This window comes from Patagioenas fasciata, chromosome 26, assembly GCF_037038585.1.
Source record: "Patagioenas fasciata isolate bPatFas1 chromosome 26, bPatFas1.hap1, whole genome shotgun sequence".
Lineage (NCBI taxonomy): Eukaryota > Metazoa > Chordata > Aves > Columbiformes > Columbidae > Patagioenas > Patagioenas fasciata.
Window position 1 is genome coordinate 5374171 of NC_092545.1, and position 24206 is coordinate 5398376.

General features: G+C 43.8%; 1 protein-coding gene across 3 annotated transcripts in view; it reads right to left on the reverse strand.

Annotated features, from left to right (window-relative positions):
* DOCK5 (dedicator of cytokinesis 5) overlaps nt 1–24206 on the reverse strand; it is a 98854-nt gene that overhangs the window by 69117 nt on the left and 5531 nt on the right. Inside the window, exons 3-8 of one of the 3 annotated variants that reach the window (XM_071799462.1) lie at nt 17954–18050; nt 8488–8679; nt 6792–6969; nt 4364–4435; nt 2531–2617; nt 221–394 (exon numbers count right to left, since the gene is read on the reverse strand). The gene's annotated coding sequence lies outside the window, so the exon portion shown is untranslated. Of the gene's footprint in view, nt 1–220; nt 1059–2530; nt 2618–4363; nt 4436–6791; nt 6970–8487; nt 8680–17953; nt 18055–24206 lie in introns of those variants that run through there. The other 2 variants (XM_071799461.1, XM_071799463.1) reach the window with 2 other exon arrangements.

Below are 24206 nucleotides of genomic sequence, written 5' to 3' on the forward strand. Positions count from 1 at the left end.
TTTTGAGGTCCCTTCCAACCCGTGACATTCTGTGATTCCGTGAGAAGTATTCGGAGCATCTGGAAGAACGGTCACAGAACTGCACTTTGCTAAAGATTAAGTGTTCTTGTTCATAAAATTGACTCGATGGCGTAAACCTCCACTTGGCTCCAGTGTTGCGAACTGGGACTCGATAAAGTATTTCAGATTGGCGACACAGAGACAGGAGCTGTGCACGTACCTGTGGGGCAGGTTGGACGGTCTGACCAGAACCAGACTGGCTGCTTCTGTACTTCTGTCGGCGGCAAATTGTTTGGGAGAGGGATATTCAGCAAGACCTACTACTTCATTAAGCAGTGCCATTGCAAATCAGAGCGGCAGATTCTTTGCAAAGCGTTAGGAGATCCAGGTTCCCCTGAAAGGCAACAAGAACTGTGATAATTCACAATATTGTAGAACCTGCTTAAATGCACTAATGCATGAAAACCTGGGGAGATAATATTTTTTGTTATTTTACATTACTAGCGAGAAGCACTGGGGGTAGCTGCATGGCTCAGCTGCTGTGCTGTCCCAGGCAAATCACCTCATCTCTCTCTGATTCTCAGCCTCCATCCCTCTTGCACGTTCAGCACAGCTTTCCATGCTGCAGACTCTCCCACCTGTGTTTTTAACAAGTTTAATTTGCCTTGATCTTCACTGGCGCCTCTAAGTGCCAGAGTAGTATAAATAAGAATTAATTACCGGTAGCTTGCTCTAACAAATAAACATGTTATTTGCAAGCCAGGATTTTAAACATAAAGACACCTTATCACTATTGTACAATATACTGGTTTTTAACAATACGTGGTGATCTGTCATCTGTCAAGAATGTGTGGCCCATGCATTTGTTACACACGCAGAGCGTTACTCATCTGGCTGTGATGTGCAGTAACGCTACACCCAGCTTCCAGCAGACGGCCAAACCCTTCTCTAAAACGATGTTTTGATCTTGTCCCAAGGGCTGCTCATGACACGACTGAGAAGCTCCCAGCTCCGTTCAGATGTGCACATGTGATCATGGGAACGCTGCGGCTCCGAGGTTAAATATGGACACAGGCTCTTTCAACACTTCAATGGCACCTGAGGCTTTGACGAAATGTAGAACAAGGAAAAAAAGGAAAATATTTGCAAGCTGGAGTTGATTAACTAATTTGTTATTTATAAAACACTAACTCAAGCCAGGCACCCATGATCAGATGTACTGGCACATATCTGAAGTCACTGCTCTTATGCACAAACCCCTATGATTTAGCAGTGCAGAAGAAGCCATGCGGAGCAGCCTGCGGCTCTTCTGCACCCCCTGCGTTCCCTTCGGCCCAGGGAACACTCCGTCCATCCCTGCAGAGCTGCTCCAGCAATGCCTGGAGCGTTCACCTTGTAAAAGCTTCAGTGCTTCGAGCTAAACACTCCTCGCCGCAATTCAAGGTGCGACGTGTGTGCCAACATCCAAAGTTAGTTAAAACCACCCTGCTTGGAAAAAGAAGAACATCTGTTTCTTTTCTGGTTTCTGTTCTACTTATGCTTAGCTGGGGCTTTCTGTAGCATCATCCCAAATACAGAAGAGAAACATCTTGATGGCGAGTATCTCATCGATGACAAGAGAGGGACTGCGGGATGTGCTTAGACCTGGGGCCAGATTATTAAAGAAGAAAAGTGTTCATGAAGACATTGAAGTGAGTTTTTGAAAGACCATGTGTTTTCTGGCTGCAAAGACCTTTGGCCAGAGGTTCTCTGAGAGTCTTGCTGGCAGCCTAGAACCTTGATTTTACTTGAAGATTCTCAAGTTTGGAGCTAAGCTGGCTGAGCTGTTGCCAGTATTTTCCAACCCAGGTAAAGCAAATTCTTGGCAGCAAATGAAAAACAGAGGAGAGCATGAAAGATAGACAAGTAGTAACTAGAGTAGCTGTTTCTGTTACTGAAGTAGGGAAAGTTGGTGAATGATTCATTAAATATGATGATTTGCAAGTCTCAGGGGCACATGAAGGAAGCAATCTCAGCTATCACCGAAAGGAGGTTTTATTTCTGAAAGCATTTTATTTAGTTTTATAATATTACCGCAGACATTTGCTTCCTTCTCTCTTTCTTTCTTTTAATGTTCAGGTGGTGTTTAACCAGGGCCATTAATGGTGAGCAGTCTGGACTCTGTTCTCTGCCCCAAACCGGAGCAGGACAGATAGTTAAATTCTAATTGAGGCTACATCAGCGATTAACTCAGTTTATGGAAATACCACATCATGTTACTGATCAGAGCTGGAGGGAATTTGGGTGACTACAGTTCATTCACATTTTACTCCCGGGTCTTTTATTTCATAATGGAAAGAGCAGCACATTTGCAAATTATCAGACTGCTGAAGTCAAATCTTTACCTAAGCCGAGCACTTCAAAATGTGAAGTTAACAGACTTATTTTGAACACACTTGTGAAGCGCTGACTGCATCTTTTGTGGCCCAACTGGAGATCAAAAAATGTAATTCCAGTGCCCTCCTGTGTCCCAAATAAGAACAACACCGACCTTCACTGAATGAATGGAAAAGACTTTTCCCATGATAGCACTGAAGAATTCTTCCAGTCACCAGCCTGGATCCTTTCTAGGTAGGTTCTGTGCATATATAAAGCAAAAAGATGGCACTTGAATCAAGCAAGATAAAGGACACGGGAACAGGGTGGAGAAACAGGTTCAGTAGTGAAGCAGTTTTAACACCAACTAAAAAACTACCACCACAACTAAAGCCATCTGTTCATTAATTTAATAAGTCAGTTCCTCTAGCTGATGAATTATTAGATCTGGTTCAGAAATGGACCAGATTTTCCGATCACCATAAATAAAAAAGCAGCAGAGTAAGCTATAAAAGGAATTAAATATGCAAATACACATGTACACCACAAACAGGAGAAAACAGCGGTTTTATCCATCTGCCTGCACATGTTTTATCATGGAATAGTATTTAACATATTATCTGAAAATCTCAGAGCCCAGATGAGTTTTTAGCTGAATATTTCACTGCACATTTTCTTACCTAAATAAGGCAAATGCTCATATGGTAATGTTAGCTTTGTGACTTACTTTGCATTACCCTATTGTCAGTTCTTTTTGCTGTTCTGTCAATGTAACAGAGATATTTCTAAACAACTTTTCAACAAACCCACTATTTACCTGCCACCCATTTCACTGGCAATCTCTTTTTCTGGATTATTCCGCACCAGCAAGGGGAAACATTCATTAACCAAACCAAAGTTTACAGCTACAGCCCACCTATTAATTTTCACACGGAACTAAGGTATAAGCGACTTGTACAGAAGTACTTTCTCCTATTTACAATTAAGAGTAAGCAAAGGACTGTGTAACCAATACCAGCTCATGCATATGATAACACGCCATTAGCCTACATGGTATTCTAGGCTGACAAGCAGAACTTTGGTAAAGATTGTTTCTGAGAAGACAACTAATAGAGAAGATGCTTTTGTTTAAAAATACCAAAAGCAATGACATGATGTAAGCTGCAGATCTCCTGTCCAAAACCCATAGATGTCTCAGGGACATATCTGTAAAGGTATTTAGATGCTTAATGATGCTGAAAGGTGCCTAGTAGCACTTTAAAAGTACCTTAAAAGCTAATTCCTGCTGAAATTGATGTAGGAACAGTGCTGGGTACGTCCCCTGGATTTCCTGCATCTCCTCCATCCTCACGGGGCAGAGCTGTTCATTCCAAAACAATTTTGCCCCTATTGAGCTGGTGTAATAAGGTGCTGAGCAGGGTAATGGTTTGTTAAACAGGTTTATTGCTTTTTCTTAAGATGAATTCTACATGAAATGCAATCATCTTTATTTTGTGATTTTGTGCAAATATTTCCAAAGCCACCTGACTACTGAAACCTGACTCTTTTTCAATTATACAGGAATGGGACTACAACAACCCTTAGGCAGCTTTGAAAATTTCTGCCTTGATGTATCTGTAAGTCAGATGAACAGGTTCTGAGTAATCAGTCACTTGGTGTTTCCATTTTAATCGCTTTGTAGTTTTATGTCTGAGTTTATTAAAATTTCAAAGCTTTGCTTGCTTACCCCTCCTCCATCTGCTTCTTTTTAAGGAAAGACACAAGAATCTTCCTATCTAGTCTGCATTTTATCCAGATGGTGATCTCTTGCTTTGTTCAGGCATGAATTCTACCCATGCAAATCAAAGCATCAATCATACAATCAACTTTTGCATTAGTTGCAAAGCTCGGGAGGATATTTGCTTCATAAGACAATTAGAAAATGCGAGGTGTAACACCACGTCTGCAACACTTAACAGTCTGTTCAATGCTGCAAATGCCAGTGTGATCCATGCCTTCATTTACTTACCTGCGCCAACTCAATGTGAAAAGGCCAATACCTCCCTCCTGTAACTACTGCTAAGTCCCAAATCCAATATTCCTGAAATGAAACACAATGGGAAATGACACCTCGAGCGGCAGAGCATTCAGATCTCACTTGTAAAACTGCTTTTAACTGTCTTCATCATCTATAATTCACTTGAGTCCATTTATTGCTGCCACATGCACTGAGAAAGAGCCTCACGGACCAGCAGCAAATTCAACTCTCCAGCTCATGAATGAACTACTGCTGGAAGCCAGACTTTACTACTCATTTTAGTAACTCATTCAGTGGTCACAATCCTCAATGGATGTAAATCAGCACAGCCACATTGAAAGAAATTGTTTTGCCTGCCTTTCACATTTCATGCACCAAATGTTGCTCTCAAAAAGGCTGTGACATTAATTTCAGTTGGAGATCATCGGCTGATATATTTCAAGTCATGATGCCAAGATCTTTCCCAACAGCTGGATATTGAATCATTTCTACAGAACTATATGGTCATAGGGTTACGTTTTTGGCCCCTTTCTAATATTGTTTTCTAGGTAAGCAACTGCATATAGCAGCTCCATGAATGGTTTGGAGCTGTGAAAGGAAGCACAGAATTCTGCTAAATTTGAACAGCAAAAAAGCGTCTCCAGGGCAATAAGTGTTTCATGACACCATTCACACCATGAATATGCCCGAGCCCCCTTGTCCTATCTGATGGAATCATTACTGTGGAAATAAATGTTTTGTAGAAATGTATTGCAGATAAAACACTTAATTTCAATGCTAACATACTGTGGGGTTTATTATGTTATATTGTTCCCATTTACTATGGAAAATTAAACCAGTTTAATAATCAGTGAGATACAGCAGAGCTCAGTTAATTTCCTGGTAGAAAAATCAGCTTTGTTATTGCTGCTATTGTGGCATTCTTCACCTACCCTAAGAGACATTTCACTGCAAGAGACAAAAGGAGAAACGAAAAGATTACTGAATACATAACTGCTCTATATTTACAACACATGGAACGATGAGGAATCACAGAATCCCAGAATGTGAGGGATTGGACGGGACCTGGAAAGCTCATCCAGTGCAATCCCCCCATGGAGCAGGAACACCCAGCTGAGGTTCCACAGGAAGGTGTCCAGGCGGGTTTGAATGTCTGCAGAGAAGGAGACTCCACAACCTCCCTGGGCAGCCTGGGCCAGGCTCTGACACCCTCACCCCAAACAAGTTTCTTTGCAAATTTAAGTGGAACCTCCTGTGTTCCAGTATGAACCCATTGCCCCTTGTCCTGTCACTGGTTGTCACCCAGAAGAGCCTGGCTCCATCCTCCTGACACTGCCCCTTTAGATCTCTGTAAACATGAATGAGGTCCCCCCTCAGTCTCCTCTTCTCCAGCTCCAGAGCCCCAGCTCCCTCAGCCTTTCCTCACACGGGAGATGCTCCACTCCCTTCAGCATCTTGGTGGCTGCGCTGGACTCTCTGCAGCAGTTCCCTGTCCTTCTGGAGCTGAGGGGCCACAACTGGACACAATATTCCAGGTGTGGTCTCCCCAGGGCAGAGCAGAGGGGCAGGAGAACCTCTCTGACCTACTGACCACCCCCTTCTAACCCACCCCAGGTACCATTGGCTTCCTGGCCACAAGGGCCCAGTGCTGGCTCATGCTCACCCTGCTGTCCCCAGGACCCCCAGGTCCCTTTCCCCTACACTGCTCTCTAATAGCTCATTCCCCAACTTATACTGGAACCTGGGGTTGTTCCTGCCCAGATTCAAGACTCTACACTTGCCCTTGTTCTATTTCATTACATTTTTCCCTGCCCAACTCTGCAGCCTGTCCAGGTCTCTGGATGGCAGCACAGCCTCTGGCGTGTCAGGAAAGCTGTGATCACATTTATTTTAACACTAAAAACAGATAGAAAGGTGTTTTACCAACACCTGAGGAGCTGAGAGATTAAGTCAGTAGAAATGCTCAGACTATCTTTAGAAAGATAAGGATTCCAGCAAAATTCTTGCTGTAAGAGCATGAACTGCAAGTAGTGTTAATCAATGAGGGACACATTTTGCTCTAGGCAGTAGTTTAGTATCTTAGACAAACTCTGCTTATTGACTCCAGTGCAAATCCAGGTTGAGTTTTCTGAGGCCAGAACTCTCAACTGGAGCCACAATTGCAATAAAACAATAGGCACCAAGAGACCTGCAAACTCTGAATTCACATCTGACTTTTGTGCCAGTAATCCTGCTCCCCCCTCCTTTTCAAGATCATGTGAAAGATGAAGAGGAGGAAGTGCTGGCAGGCATTTTCATTAAAATCACTGGCTAATTCCAAAGTGCCTATTAGCAGAAGCCCTCTTGCAATGCCTGTAGTATCTATCCATCACAGCCAAATCATGAATATCGACTATTTTATATTTAATGTCTCTCTTACATCTTTAATGTCTGAAGAGCTTGTTCCCGAAAGTGTCCTCAGCAGGGGGTAGCGTGGTCAGATTTAATCAAAATTTCCAAGGCTGGAAATGAGCTTCCAATAACTCTTCGGACTTGTCTTCAGCAGACTGCAATCAGCAATTCCTGTTTTAAAGCAGTACTCTTTCCTTCCTCTGCTCCTGGGAAGTTGATATGAAAAGTATTACTACAAAATCAGGTCTCTGATTTTAGCAGATTTTAGCAGAAAGCCAAACCCCCCTATTTAAGTTAGAAGCCCTCTGATCTCACAGCAGTTTGATGCCTGTTTGTCTCTACCATCATATGTAATTATTTCTCCAATAATAAATCAATGCTGATAGAATGAAAAATCAAATCAATCTTAGAGCTGATGAGCTCAAGCTAATCCTAAATGCTGCAGCTTCTAGGCCTAACAACTAACAATGAAGGCACCCAAGGTAACATCCAGATCACACCAAATCTAATATCCAGATATACTTTTTGTGGCTCAGACGAATGTCCACTTAGTATTGACCTGTAAAGATGGGGATGCACCTTATTTTATTACAACAATTAACATTTATATGCAGCTCTTCAGAAGTATTAATCTACAGCTTAAGGGTTCTGGATACAGCACATTGTTTGCACCCTCAATAAAGACAAACCTCCCTATATTTACTTGCTGGGCTTGATTTCTTTGCATAAGCAGCTTAGAGATTTTCATAGGAAATGCTCTGAACAAGCATAAAGTTTGATTACGTGATGTATACTTTATAATAAAAAAAGACTGTATGCTTCTTATGACTCAGTTCTATTTGCAGAGGAATAAATGAGCACACAAATGATACATTCATAGCCCTGAGAATTTCTCCATTCATCTAATACTGACTCTTTTAATGAGTTTTATCTGTCTAATTTTTTTTCAACTGTCTTATTTCCCTTTTCTCCCACTGAAAAAGAGGAAAGAGACACATTCACAATATGAAGAACCAACACTGAGAAACAATAGCAATACAATTTCCTAGGGTACTGCCTGATGTGTGCATCCCTGCTGGTAACAGACAGTCTTCAGAGCTTTCAAAGTCCTCTGTGCACGTCAATTCTCTCCAGCTTGAAACAGGCTTTCATTTTTAAACAAGATTTCTTGTAATGTCTCATTCGGTGTTGATTCTCCAGAGCCAGAATCCTCCTCCAGGGAACCCCTCCATTCTAGAAATATAAGTCCCGTGTACTTAGTCCCTTCTTGCCCTCCCTTTCCAGCATAAACCTCGCAAAAGAGGCGCAGAGCTTGAACATTCAGAAACATTCACAGACACCCTCTCTGTTGTCGTGATGCTCCCATAGTGCGAGGTTTGTTCTAGCAAAGAATGTATTGGATTGTTTCATCCCTCCAGAAAAAGCAAAAAACTTTTACGACTGTAACGAGATGGAGAAATCTCAGCTATGGGGAAATGGAGATGAGCGCTGAGGGCTGTGGACATCCTAAATCCCTTAGAGTGAGTATTGATGACAAATATATCAGTAAATACCAAAGTCAAAGGCAAGTAGGGTGAAGGAAAGCATTGGAAATAATGGATTTTAAGAGGTCTAAGCATACAGCCCTCATGTGGGAGTGGATATTGTGCATAGAAAGTGCTTTGTCTCAGGGGAATCCCTCAAGGTTACTGCAGCCCCAAGCGGCTGTGAGAAGGTGCTGTTACCTGTGTTCAGCACTAGATGCCACTGAGAGATCAGCGTGGAAACGGCCGGTGCTGGGCTGGGATGCTCTTCCCTGCAGAATCACACAGCCCTGGATCAGCTTCTGGAGAGGCCACAGCCTGGTTGGCGATTTTGGGACCAACAGAGACATAAGAGGAGATCAATGCGTTGTTCAGTTGTGCTCTCGGTATTTTCTGCGTGAGAACAAAAAGTGTATTTGTGGAGTCATGCTCTGTAAGGATTCTCTGACGCTGTGCACATGAACTACGGCTCAAAACACCTGCACTTTTCAAAGTTGTAAGTCCAAAATTTTAAAAGTGATTGAGTGGTTATTGGATTTTTAAAATCCACACTGAAGACAAACTTCACAGTAATGTATCAAATACCCTCTGCAGGCTTCCCTCTGTACACCATGCCAACCCTGGTTTATTGTTATGTTTTATGTACCACACACCCACCACCAGCCCTGTTTCTAACCCCATCTCTAGCCAGGCCAAGCATAACGTTTTCACTTCTCTGCGCAGTCAGGAAACCCAAGCCACAGTCTATCCCTGCAATGGCAAAACGCAGCTCGGTGATGGGGAGACCACGGTGACAAGGGACCAAGGGACACGATTTCTGCAGCTCAGGAGTGCGCCTGGGCTGACGTCAGATCACTGTTGCCAGGCGCTCAGAAATGTATGCACTGCCTCTAGCAAAGCACAAGCAACCAACCAAGCTAAAGAAAATAGAATTACTTGCTGGCAACTGGTAACTCCCTGTAGTAGCTCAGAAAAAGCTTCCCACTGTCTTCCTATTCGGCTGGATTTTAATTAGTGAGCTCAGCACAGCCATCGAAGAGGAACAGATTGTCACCACTCTGCCCAAGGAATGCAGCCTAAATAAATCCAACACAGCAGCCCAAAACTATTAATTTCTTCATCAAAACTGCATCACGAATAAGGCAGGAAGACTTGATTATATTGTTGCTTTACTGACATCAAAGACTAATTGGAGTAAGACAAAGTGCTTGATCCACCACCAGCTTTCATGGTGAGGATTAAGCACTATGCAGTAACAACTAGAGAGATGACAGCCTGGGACATTGGTCCAGTCTTGAGATAGAAATGAGAGACACATACTACTTAAATAGAAACCTCACATAACTGCACAAAAAGGATGGAGCCTCCGGTCCTAAGAGGAAATATGTGCATTTTTTATGTGTGCTCATGTGCAATCTGTAATTACTAGTGCAAAGCCTCCATCAGAAGGCAAATGAGAATGTTGGATGTCAGCTGCAGTAAATCAGCCCCACTCGCTGCCTTCAGTGACATCCTGACACCGCTCAGGCCTTTGAATGGTTCTCACACCCTCAGATAGAAATCCATCAATTAAGGGACTGGCTCTGACTCTTCAGTTTGGTGATTCAGCTCTCTTTGGTTCCAGAGCGTACCAGATGGGATGACTGATGCATTGGTAGCAGTCCAATGCCTTGTTTTACGGAGGGAAGGCAGCAGCAGGCCCCATGTACAATGTGATGGAGCCATCCCCAGCCCTATAAACACAGAAACGTTCGTTTCAGCACCGCAGGGAACAGACTGATCTCGTCTTCCCGGGGCAAAGGGACTCTGCATTCTTTCTTCTAAGACAGAAAAGGAAAATTCATAGGCTACCATAGTTTTTGCCCACTTAGGAAATACCAGATTCATATGCAAGTAATGATTAGAAAATACACTGTAGGGAACAATTCTCCACTGGGCTGGAGTCCCTGTTCTGTGAGGAACCTCCTGCAAAAGACACAAGGCTGTCTACTCATATTGCAGTTGATAGGTTTAATTTCTCCTGCAAGTATTCCAGACTTATTAAAAGAACTGCTGGAGCAGTCCAGTATAATTAGACAGGATAAAGTCTTCCAAATGTTGTTTAAAAGAAATCAAGGAGTGAAAAAAGACCAAATTCTTGATAATACACTGCCAGAGATGGTACAATTCAGGAAGGTTCTCCTAATGGGAAGAGAATAGCAAGAGTTTATATCACCTGAGTTTTAACCTCCAGGCATTAGTCCTTTCTCGTAACACAGCAAAAGGAATGCAGGACAAACCTGGATCACCTTGAGTGGTATAGAAATAAATACCAGCACAGCAAGTCCTGGCAGATAGAGTCCACTTGAGAATTAAGAAGATTTTATACCTAAAAATGTTCCAGCTCTCTATTTACGTCAGTTCTGGCGAGCTTCCTTCTCTAGCATTACATAAGATCAATGCATTCCTATGACATACTGTCTCCCCCACAGTTTCATACCAGGATCCCTTCTCCTGCCACCTGCAGAACGAGCATTTCAGAGCCCAACAGAATCAGGTCCTTTCCAGCTCTTTCCCTGTATGCAAAATCCAGCCCAGCAACTTCTCGTTAGTTTTCAGGCCACCCCTTCACAATTCCACTGAATCTCTGGCTTGTGAGGAAAAGGACACGATCACAAACAAAGCATCTGGTACCTTTTTAGTCTAAACTGTGCTGTAGGGTCCATGTCTGGTACATTAACTACTGAACCATTGTTTCAGCCAACAAATTCAAGCTGAGAATGTGGCTAAATCTGTAATTAATAGTTAAGTTGCGATAAGTTTTACAGCTCTGATAGAATCTAGGCTGTAAATGGACACTTCAAGTCTTCATATTTCTGCATTTCAGAGATTATTTTAGCTCAGAACCCTCCTGCTGCAGATCTCTGTGCTCCCTGAAAGAGATCAGTTGGATTTGTGTCCATCGGGCAGGGCTGGTTTCTGTCTGTGCGCTGGCACTTGGTGGCACTCGAGCTCATCTCTGCCAAAGGAAAGATCCAGATGAATCAGCAGCATTTCACTCTTCATGCAGTTTAAAACAGTTTGCTCTGTAACATCGTTCAATGAGCTCTGAAGTCTGGCTCTGCACTTTCTTCCAAAATAGATGTGCTGTATAATTCTAAGAGAAATGCTACCCACTGACAGTTTACTGCAATCTGCTCTGAAGTCGCCAGAGAATTGTGAATTCTCACAACATCAGAGGGAATTGAACAACTTATCTCATTTCCAGTGCCAAAAGTGCAGTGCACACTTCACAGACAAGGAGAAATTATGTCTGCCATGTTATAATTACCACGGCTGATCTTCCAATCAGTCCTTAATATTAGCAGGAAGCCTGATAGGTTCTATCTGGATGCCTCATATTCTGCAGGAGTCCATGCATACAAATGAGCCAGCAGCAGGAGTCTGGAAGAATGTGCAAATTGCTATTGAATTATATCCTAAATTATAGTTTTGTTTTGGTTAAATATTACCTTTGGATTTAGGTTAACAAAATACCTGCCACTGCTTCGGTTTCTTAGAAGAATGATCTAGTCTTGGATGCATAATATGATCAAAACATCAATTAAAAAAGGCTGAGATTTGAGCATGAAACAGCAAGTACATTGGAACTCTGCTTATAGCAGCACTTCGTGTCAGAGCAGTAATAAATTACAAGGTACACTAAGAAAGTGCCGCCTTTCTATGTAAAAATAACTGCAAGCACTGTCTACCAAGTTTGTAATACACAAATTCGCAAGATTTCAATATTTCTGTTACAGATAGATGCTTTTACATAGAGACAACAAACACTCGGGGGACTATGGAAAGATCAGTATAATTAAACCCTATGCCGGTGCCTGCCCAGCACAGCAGAGCTGGCACTGCAGCTGGAAGGCAGAGGATCATTTCAAAATCTGCCTTTCAATCTTCTGAAAACTGCTTCTCAGTACTTTTAAAAGCCACCGTCTTTTATGACTGTGTGTAAAATGAGTTTACAGGACTGTTAAAAACCTCAAGAAAACTCAACAGCCTAATAATCTCCTCCTTGCAAGTGCCAAATTGATTCAGCACCATTCAGCAACTGCCGCAGAAAACGTTTGATGACTGTGTGAAGTTACTAACAGGGCGACATGCTGGAAGTGCTGTGCTGAAATCTCTGCCTAGCTGCTTCTTATACACAACAGAACCTTTCCACTCACTACAGCCCAGAATCAGTGAAAAAGAAAAGGGGTTTTCTGGACTAAGTCCCAGGTGAGCAAGGTGGGGACAAAGTCTCCCATCCTTCACGGGCTAATTAGTGCTTTCAGATCCACAGCCACACCAGTGCTATGTCTGAACGCGGTCGCTGTCTCCAATTATCATTAAATCGGGAGGGTTAACGAGACAAGACAGCCGGAGCACGATGGAAAGCTCACTGCAGCACAGACTGCAGCAAGTGGTGGGACACACCCTGGTGAGATGCAGCACAACCCGCTGCCCTTCAGGCTCCATCCTCTGCTGCACAAACCTTAACCCTTTTCAGAGCAAACTGCCTCAAAACCCATGCAGTATTCGAGCTAGAAACGCAGGATATAAGTGATCTGTATTCCCTACAGATACCCTATGTCCTCACAACAGAGTTTCAATGTATATGTGTGGGGGTATATGTGTAAAGAGTATTTTAGTTAGTTGTTTTTCAGTTGGGAAGCGCTTGCTGCAGAGGACAGGGCTTGCAAATGCCTGCCTGAGAATTTTGATTCCTGGCTCCTCATTGCAAAGATCCACTACAAGGCACGCGTGACAGGGCAGTTTCCCCAAACCCACCTGGGTTATATGGTAAACTGAGGCGCAGGTTCCACACCAATTCTCTTAGAGGCTTTGATTACACTTTTGATGAAAAGTCGGCTCTTTGTAAATCCAGGTCAACTTCAGCAAACGCTTTCAGTCAGAAGAGTGAAGGAAACACTTTCTAAAGGAACGCCCTCCACTTTTAATTTCACAATTGACCTGAATTCTTTCCAAGATCAAAATTTCATCTGTGTGAGATTATCAAACAAATCAATCCATTACACAGCAAGATTTATCTTGGACTGCTGTTCTTCCTTGCCACTTGTATAAAGCTGCTGTAAAAGGATCTGAGGAAATTCAGACCAAATATTTTGCAGTTCGCCTACTCTAGATTGTCCCTGGCTTGCAAGAGAGCTGCTGTAGACAAGAAATGAGAGCAGTCCCAGAGGTCAGACCTATTTGAATTTGGGAAGAGCCGAATGAGCATTATCCTTGCTCCCCTGTGAAGGGCAGCCCAGATTCTGAGCCAGAGAGCAGAGAGAACCCCCTGGGACTTTATTAATGACTATGCAGCATGGACAAGGGGATGTGCTGCAGAACCATCCGCCTTGCTGTTCTGCTTCCAAGCCTACATTTCTGCCTTCCTCCCATCCCTCATCACAAGTAGCTGCTAACAGAATAACTGCCTGAAGCTGCAGGGAAGAAAAGAAAATCAAGACAAAATATAGCATGGTGTGGAGGAAAGCAGTGAAATGTGTCCAGTTATAGAGGAAATGGAAAACAAAAGAAAAAACAGATGCCCTGTGAAAATGCAAACAAGAACGACATTGAGCCCTTATGCATAAGCCAGGTACACGCACCTAACAGAGAAAACAATGTTCTTTTGTATTCGCATCACTGCCTAAACCTCCCATTAACAGAAATAGAAATCTGTCAGTAGCTTTTCAGTGCTCTGGCTTGCTGTGGCAGCTCCAGGGCTGGTACGTACTGTCTCGCTGCTGACAGCCGACGCGTTGAATCCTTCTCTCTGCAGTCAGAATGAAAATAAAGAACAGTGGCTTCTGCTAAGCAGGTGGGTCTGATTCTCCCTTACACGCAGGTGATTTAGCAGTGATTCAGTCGAGCCACAGCACTCACTGGTGAGTATAAAGACATACGTATATGTGAAAACCATCTCAGCCCAAACAGAAATGTCTACATTATACACCACTGGTTCTACCTACTGGAATAAAAAGGGGGAGAGGGCAGGGAGAAGAGACAGAGCAGGAAAGAAAAAAGAGAGCAGTTATTTTGGAAAGAATAGAGTTGCCTGGATTATTGACAGGCGGGATACATAGGGTCAGTTTGTTTGCTGTAATCTGCCAATGCACAAGTGTCATGTTCCGCTGTCACCGTTGACCGCTGGACAACTCAACAGGCACTTCTGAGACACCATGGCCAGGCTGGACAAAAAGGATCGTGTGGAAGACACGAGGTCAAATCCCTCTTGAGCCCATCCTTGCAAAACACTCTTTGGCTAAAATAGAGGTAAAGGAAGCAGGATTTGGCACATGGTGACTTGCTACTAAAAATTTGGATCCTATCAGGTGATTCTCAGTTTTTCATGTGACATTTTATAACCTCTTAATAGTCCTGTGGTCCGATATCCCCTTTAAAAATCACAGGATCTACAAAAAGTTCAGGCTGAAATGCAATGTATACTGGAACATAACAGTTCAAAGCAGTTGTGGTTGAGAATATTAGCAGGTTGGTAAGAAAGAGACAAACCTCTCTTCCTCAAAAGCTTTTCCTTTCATGTTTGTTATCCCACCTGTTATTAAAATAAAGATCCAGCACAGCTACAGACTCAGAGTTCTCTCCATACAACAGCTTCTGCCACTGTTTTGCATTTCAAAAGAACGCGTCTGTTATAAATGCAAAAGAGTAAAATATAGGAAGCGTTAGCTGTGGAAAAGAGGAGGATTCTCTGCGGGAACCTGTGCTTGTACAGTTCCTCCTACTGAACTTCCACAAATCTACTGCATTCTCACCATTTTAGTATCACGTTACCTTGACATGCGAGGACCTTATTAAAATGTCACACCTAGGAATGTCAATAAGTGACTAAAGAGAGCCATATTGACAAAAATACAACGTACACTTTTGCAGAAATCATGACTGTAGTATGTTAAAAGATCCCCTGAATTGCTCATCTCCATCACAACTGCATTGAGCCAACACTGCTTCCACCTGGGCCCTTCAGGATGGTAATCAGGCAGAATAACGAGAGTTAATTGCTTTGTCAGTGTATATTAGGACACTGTGTCCACCGGTACCGATCAATGAAGATGGGCTAAAGAAGGCTTTTCTGACATTCAATTCTTTTTGCCTTGTTCAGAACAGAATAGTGAGGAAAGCTGAACAAATTTCTGGTCCTGCCATTGTCACCACATAAAACAGTCTTTAAAAAACGTGCTCTAGCAAGAGGTTGAGTGAACAGGTCATTTTGGAAACCAGAGAGCTGAGATGCAGGGAGACACTGTTTTATTTTTAAATCACATTTGCATGCGGAATCACAGCTCGCAGCCACATCTGCTGAACCCACAATAGCAGTTGCCCTTGTAATGTGATCTCCAGGTTCTACAAGCAGCCCATTGATCAGCTGCAAGGCTGCAGGACAGGATCCTGTTTATTGATTTATTTGAGCCTGGAGCAGCACAACCAATGAACATCGGCAAATGATTGATAGGGGAAAAGCAGCAATAATCTAATATGGAAGATGACTTCCATGCACAAACACTACTAATCAGATTGGCCTTCATGACTACCTGGAAGGAAATTCAACCTTAGATATGACTCCAAGCTACTAGAAAGACTGCAAGTGATTATGCTCTAGACAGCTTCCTTCTTGACATATTATTTCTGCTACGGAGGTACATAGAGTCTAATCCTAAACCAGGAAACCATAATGTGAGATACTGAATAGCTCTTAAAAGCAAGATAAAGTGGTCTGAAAAGCAGCAGTCTAAACTGGATTAAAACACTCCAATAAGAAGTTGTTGAAGGAAACGGGATAATTAAATAGCTACAACAGGGGTCTGCTGGTAGAAAATTCTGGATTTTATTCCCAGCTTTTGGAAGGGAAGGCCTAATTAGAGCAGCCTCAGAACCCCTTGATTATGTTTTATTCTCAGGGCAGGAAGGTAGACTAGTAATTAGGCCACTACGTGTGAGAAATGAACTGAGAGTCATGACATGCGAGGGGTATTTCTCAAGGTCTAACTGTGCAGCCATCACTTTAGAGCAGAGGATAACACGTGGTAACCCTGGCTTACCTTTCTGTGCAGCAGAGGCAAGAGCATGTGCAAGTTTTGTTAGCAGTGGATTCGTAGCTCTTAAAACAAATAGCAGCACAAATGCACTAATGACATTACTCAGTGTCTGATATTGGGCCTTATTCTGCTGTCTTTCCAATCAATGGCAAAATTCGTCCTGGATGCAAAGGTGGCAGATTGGGCTCATTAAATTTTGAGTAAACTCACAGCACTAAGCTCAGCATGATCCTCTCTCCTCAGCTATTGTTCACGCTGTAATCGGGTACATCCATCACACACTTTGCATCTGTCTGCGGCCCCTTTCCCTCGCCCAAACCTCATCCCTTAGTCTGCACAAACAATGGATGTGACGACCCTCTAAGTCTCTTTCATATGAGGTAACTACAAATGGGAATATGCCTTTGTTCATAACGTATATTACAGAACGGACAAGGCTGAGGTTAACATATGGCATTTGCTAATGGTCCCTCCTATCCCACATCTCTCATAGGCAGATAATTTAATAGAGCTGACGTCTATATCCCTTAACAAATTGAATTAAAAATGTTGCAGCAGCTGCACACGTAATAGAATCTACATGCTCTTCAGCAACCTGCTTTATTATGGGATGAGGTTTTAGGCAGTAAGAGATGGTGCACAAGCAAAGATATACAGAATTTGGGGCGGCAGGCAAGACAACACCTGCCTTTCACTATAATACCATATATAAAAAGAGTTACGTGCACTTACCCTGTCTCTGTGACAAATGTAGCTATGTGCCCATTTGTCTTCCCTCATTTTTTATTAGAACTATTACTAATATATCACAAGAACAGGGTATTTCTGGGGTAATGATGTAACTCAATTCAGGCTGCTGCTCTCCCATGGACATGCTCAGAAAATCACTTAAAGCCATTACTACAGAGACCTTCAAGAGTACAAAACTCCGACAAGATGCATTGTGGGACGCACAGGAATAAAAGGCTGTTACATGACTAGCTCTGTTTGAAAGTCCATCAATATTTGTGCCATTTCCAGCTACTAAACAGGGAATGCTGCTCCATTACAGACACGTGTGCATGGGAGATATGGGCACTAAAGTTTTGTGAAGTTCAGACACTACCAAAATGGGAGCCAGCTCGTTCATGCTCTGATGAAAAGTGTTCATGACCAGTTTCACATTATTTTCTAAAGTCAGTCTCATGCTTACACATCTCTTTAAACTGGGACACGCACGACAGTTTTTTCCAAGCTATACTGCCAATATAACACCAGATTCAGAGAGATGTAAGAGAGAGAAGAATATACTTGTTATACCCAGGTAATAACAGATCCTCTATGATAGGGTCCAGTAAATTTCTTCTTGCTACAACTTCAGCTAATACGTGACAGCCCTGTAGGTGGTCAGCCTGTCCTTACAACAGCTTGTAACCAAGTCTATTACCTGCTGATGGACCTGTTTCATAAACCATTGTACTGTGGTCTGTAAGGGAAGCTGCACACTCGTGCATTTTCCTCCCTTCATCAAAGCCTCCAGGACAACAAAGAGCTGGCATAAATAATTCACAATATGTTACCAAGAAAAGCAGCAAAGCTGCAGCACTCACCCATCATCTTAGACGCCAGTGATGTGACTCGCCAGTGTGAGATCTTGAAAACACTGTGGTTGGAATGGTCTCATCCTTTGGAGAACCAGAAGACAACCTGTCTGAAATAAAAGCAATCACGCTGAGTCTCTGGTCTTTGGATTTATTACTTGCTATGGCAATACCAAACAGAAAGATTTAGTCAGTGCCCCAAAGGAATGGAAAGCTATCATTTCTACATTCTCGTCCCATTTCCAGACCTCTGATCCCATAAAGCGTGAGGGCCAGGATGTTAAAGCGTACATATAACCCCTCACTCCCACATAGTTAATCATATAGGAACTGTTGCACAACAAAGGATGTTATGCACAAAGAATCGTCAGATCCCAACAGAACATAAAGCTTTTCCTAAGTTGGGCTGACAGAGACTGGAATAAACATGGCCTGTTCCACCCTCTGCTCACATCTGCCTGTTTTGCCACCCAAGTGCACTGGGCATTTCAGGGATTTTGAGGAGGCCCATCTGCAGTTCCCCAGCCCAGAAGGCGGTTCAGTCTGGACACACGAGCACTTTCAACACACGGTCCGGCCAAACCTCGCAAATCTCCATCTGTATTAGTGGCTGCAGCAAGGGCTCAGATGGCAGATATTTATTCCAATTATTCATGGGATGGCAAGCCAATTTTGTGCCTTTTTAAGTAAATTACTCCTTTAATAGGATGGTTTACATATCTGGTGTACTAGCCTGGGGAAATAAGAGTTTTCATTTTGCACATAATCATTCCGAATGCTGACAGAATGCAGAAAAGACACAGCCAGCATTCTCCATTTGGAAAAGCTACTGATCAGATTCTTAAGCAGAACAAATAATCAAATGCATTAACATAAGACACTAACAAAAATGTCCTTGTTTGGGTTTCACTTGGCGGTGCTGTAGTTTTGGAGCAACTCAAGAGAAGCCATTAAATGACCGTGGTCCTTATAATAAGGAAATGCAATAGGGCCACCTTCAGAAAACATTGCAAATACCACTTAAATGTTCTTTAACTGATAATTAGGCAGGACAATTCAAATCTGCTTTGAAGATAACTGATTAGTATGTGTGATGCATCTTGAGATCTACAGATTAAGAGCTCAAGAATAAGATAATGTTTTACTCTATTATAGTCAATTAAACACACAGAAACACACATGGAAATTAAATAGCTGGAAAAACCTTGATGCTTCCTCACCCCTTTGTTTTCCTCCATCCTTTAATTCTATTTCTTTGATAAACTATTACATTTCAAGAGCCTGGTCCTCAATACTCCTTTCTAGCTCCACAAAGTGCATTAGGAACAATCTGCCCATTAGCTACTGGAGAAGATCCATGGGCACCAGTTCCAAATGTTCTAAATCCGTTTACAAGGCTCAGAGACTTTGATGGTAAGTGTGGGAGGAAGACAGAGACACACAGGGAAGGGAAGACCGGCAGCCTTCCTACACACACCCCTTATTCGCTTGAGTAATCCCCTTAAAGCTATTCAAATGGAATCCTGAAGCCTGACGCAACTGATGTTACAAGCAGACAGATGCTTCTGTCTATATAAATAACTTTATGAAAATTGCAGGCCTTGACAAAAAGATTTCCTAATTCCAAGCCTCCACTCCAACCCTCTTGTTTTTCTACGAGAAAGATAATTTCATTATGTAACATCCGCATACCCCCCAAGACCTGCGGCGAGGAACGGCTGAGCTAAAAACAGGTTTGAAAAGGGAAACAATAGGTACACAAGCACATTCTGGAACACAGGCTGAGAAAAAGGAAAAGGTTTTTCCTGCATCTGACCAGCAGCTCCTGAGAAACCAGGATTTCAGAGCTCAGAAACAAGTGTTTAAGTTCCTACCCTTCTAGCCAGTCAGCCACTGACAAGTATTGCTCAAACAAGCACTTTGATTTTCAGGAGGCCAAGGCCCTTCCTTTAATAAATTCCTATCTGGCACTGCGGATGTGAACTGGCACTAACGTTTGGAAAGGACAAGCAGTGAAATGTTGATGGAAGTTTTATTCTGTGCCAGCCGTCAGTATTCAGTCAGCATCCCCAAGCCCCAGTCTCTGTGAAACAAGTACAGCTCTGCACTGAGATTCATCTCTCACCTTCCTCTTTTCCTGCAGAGCATCCTCCCCAAAGCTGCACACTTTGGAGTTATTTTTGTGATTTTTACTGAGATGTTCTGCAGCAATCTCTGAGGAAAAGGAATAGGTTGTAGAGCAGAGGCACAGAGTGCTTTATTGTTGCCTATTCCAGCAAAGCACACACACAAAAATCATGTTCCCTCCGCCCCAGCCCTTCTTCCAAGAAATGTCTGCCCGATGGATAATCATTGCTGATTCAATGCCCAGGAGGGCTCCTTTAAAGAAGAAAATTGCTGCTGCATCCACTGCATTCATCAAATATTATTGCTGCTCTCTAGAGGAACAGGAAGATCCATTACCAAAGAAGAAATAGATTCAGCATCACCTTATGGTAGCTACAGTGATAAATTTTAATTTTAAAGCAATGCCTGCTTTTGGTTGGGACCCAGAATGAGGGGGGGGGGGGGAACCAAGCGAGATAAGTCAGGCTAGAGGAGAAGAGCGGTGCGAGCCGTCTCCATCAGTGTCACTGCGGGAGAGGAGGGAGGGCTGGGAAGTTCGAGAGGAGGAGCGGGCGCTGCAGGGGTGACTCAGCATCCTTCTGCGGCAAAAAGGGAGGATGGCAGCACCATCGCCCTTCCCGGCTGCCAGCACAGGGCCTGTCGTCCCCAGCACCCACAGCCACAGGAGAGAGTCCCCAGGATGCCAGACCCCCTCCCACCAACAGCTGCTCTCCCCCTGCCCTAAAATCTCCCTGCAAATAGCGGCAAGATCCGCAGCTCCCTCCACAGCCATCGCCTTCGCTAAGCACCCACGGAGCCTGCTCCCTCGGGAGAGCAGCAGCAAAGCTGCAAAAGTCAAATCCATCTCCCCCCTGCCACCTAGAGAGCCCCCGCTCCCTCCCGCCGAGCTGCAGAGATGCTGTTAACGCTGTTGTATTCGCCTCCCACGCACTGGGAGCAGCAGAGCAGCCGATTCCTCTTCCTCTCCTGCACCCCATCTAATCATCACATAGCTACAAAACGCTGACTTTAATAGCTGTCATAGCACAGAAAAGGAAAAAAATAAGCAGCAAATAATACAGCATGTCCAGACCCACACCATTAAGGCTGCTCCTACAGGACATACATACACAGGTACACGTGGGAAGGGAATTGCGTGCTTTATTCTGACGGTCCCCAAGAGTTGCTCAGTGTACAAGGGCAGGGAGAACTTCATCCCCTCATGCTGACCAGTGGGGAACTGGGCTCTCCCCACTGCAGAACTGGTCCCAGTTCCTGTGGGAGAAGCACTTGCTGCTTGCAAACGCCACCTTGCAAGCTGGAACTTGGCGAAGGCTTTAGGGACGTGCTCATGTTTTGCGAGGCTTGTCTTGATTTCCTACCTGTTTCCATCCTACCTTTCTATTCCTTATTTAACACCTTCCTCTCGGGTGTTGTCGATTTTTTGGGAGTGGTAAATGGCCTGTTTTCTCCCCACTCCCATCCCCATCAAATTTTACCTGTCCCCTTCTCTCAGAATGCTTAGGGAAAAACAAAATCCCTGGGAGAAAGTTGTTCTGATCCCATAGATACCCACTGTTGCACCATTTTTGGCTACTTTGGGGGAGTTTTTTGTAGTATAAGTCACAAACACTCCCTCTTGGCACAGATGTCTGGAGTCGATAAGGCCACTGAAAACTTGTTAGTTTAATGAAAACCAGGGCAAAGCAGGCACTGCTGCTGAATGGGAAAGGGGAGACCGGCTCTCGCCGATTCTTTTCTTGCTTGCAGCAGTTGGGCTTCTGGCCAAAGGCAGCCTGGGCCGTGGTAGCTCCTCCTCTATGCGGGACTCTCCTCCTCTCTCCCTCCCTTCTCCTCGCCTTTGAAAGTTGGTGCAGCGTTGAACTTTTGCCAGAAACTGGACCTGCTGCAGAAGCAGCAGCTTTGCACGGGGAGGAGGAACGAGGCAGAATGAGTAAAGCTTTCTCTAAACTCCCCTCGACAGCAGCCACTCAAACAATCCCTTCCCCCTCTGCTTCCAGCAAGACTTTACCATCCGTAAATTCCCACTACAGGGAATGCAGCGCAGGGTCCTACCATCACATCCCTGTGGTGATGGGCAGGGGACACTGCCCAGGGCCAATGCAAGAGAGTTTGCTCCCTCCTCTTGCTTTTGCAAAAGGTCAAATCCCCCTTCACCACATCCCATCCCTCCCTAAGGATGCACAGAGAACTTCACTGAGGTTTTCCCCTCGGGCTGCACCTGCCTCTGTTGCTATCCCGACACACCAGTCCTAGGCACTTATTAAACCTCACGTGGGCAGATTCCATCTCCTTCCCTGAAAAGTCAAAAACATCAAAATTTCTTCTCCCTTTTGAGCCGTAAATTGCAGCACCATGGGGCAAACTCCCAGCAGGAGCTGCTGGAGGAGCACACACCACCAAAGCACTTCCCCTGGGGACCTGCAAATCCAGGATTAGCCCATCCTGCAGCCTTGTCCCTTGTGCCCGGTGTTTCTCAGTGCACTGCAGGCTGCTCCAAGGCGTGGAAAGCCTTCCAAAGGAATGATTTAGGTCAGATTATATGGATAGTAATTCCGCCCCTCAAGGCAAGCCCTAGATGCAGTCGCACAGTCTTGGCCAGCCTAAATGAAACCTGCAATGCGTTGGGGTTTTTCCCCCCCTCTGAACACAGCAGCATCAAACTTCAGGGGCCACTGACCTCAATAGGTTGCCTTGTGTCTTACTATAATAAATAACTACCCCCTTTCTCTTTCCTCCTCCTTAGCTATCCCACACATAGGCAGCTCAAGGAAACAGCCCAAAAATGCACCTTCACCTCTCTCTGACTCTGCTGTGCCTGCAAATAAAGGCATTTGCTTCCTACTGGCTGTGCAGTGCTGCAGGAGCAGCTGCTTCCAGGGCTGCAAACTCACCCCACAGCTTCCTTTTCTCCAGCAAAATCTGCAGACTCACAGCATCTGATCAGTTCTCTGAGCATCTGATCTCCAGACTTACCGGTCCTAACCCAAACTTCCGATGTCACCAGATTTTACGATTGTATTAGTTACAGAAATAACCCAGCTTGTGTCACCTCACCTTTGCTCAGATTAGTGGAAACAAGAGCCCTGCCAAGCTTGAATCAATACAACGGGAGCATCCCAGTTACACATGTCCCAAAATGTTGTGGATAATACGACAATTTCCGCCTCACTGCAAACAAATACCTTTTACGCTGCTTCCCTGCTCTATTATTCCATAGCGCAGGCTCCTGCATTGAAAGGTGAAACATGACCTTTCATGTTTGGCTTCGGCATTTGAAATACGCTTATTATAGCTTCACAAACATCCTCTTATGGATTCCATCAACAGAAGCAGAAAAATGAGATAAAAGGTTATATATATCTGGCTACCTCATCTTTCCTAATCCCATCTACTCAGAGCTATTCTCTACAGCACCATCTCGAGTGCTTTATCCTACCTCATAATAAACGTCCAGGTTATTCTCCTTGAAAAGCAAAGTTAATGCCATTTCTAGTCAGTTCTGATGGCCACGTTTGTGAATCAGCAGACCCTTGAAGATTTATCTCACTATTTACTGCAGAGACCTAGAAACTGTGTTTCTTTCAGCTGCTGCAGGAATTTCATCCCAATTGCAATCGCTCGGTAAACTAAGTTAATTACTGGGGCCAGCGTACATGCATATTTCACCATTTCTGCTGCTGTAACACTTAAAACCATCTGCTCAACAGCCACAACACCCCTTGGAGATTCTGGAGTAGCTAAAGCAAATGATTGAGTAGCTTTTGGCAACGCCAAATAAAAAGACTGAGGCTGGCTAGTTATAGATGCTAAGTGCTGCTGAAGTTATTTCAAGAGCACGTTTCTCTTATACAAAAGCCAAATTCATGCTGTGAGTTTTTACTAACCTGCGGGCTTTTAAAACACCTAAGATAGTGACAATGCAAGTGCTGGAAATACTAAAACTGAAAGTCCTTAAGGTCCAGGTCTCCAAAAAAAGGCACTAAACTCCCACTGGCATCAATTAAGTAGAGAGGAAACACACCCTGGGAATAGGATTAGACAGAGGGTAAGGTTGTGAAAAGAGTTAATGAACATACGTTTAACAAACAAGAAAAATATCATGATGATGACTAAGCTAACTGAAAAGAATCAG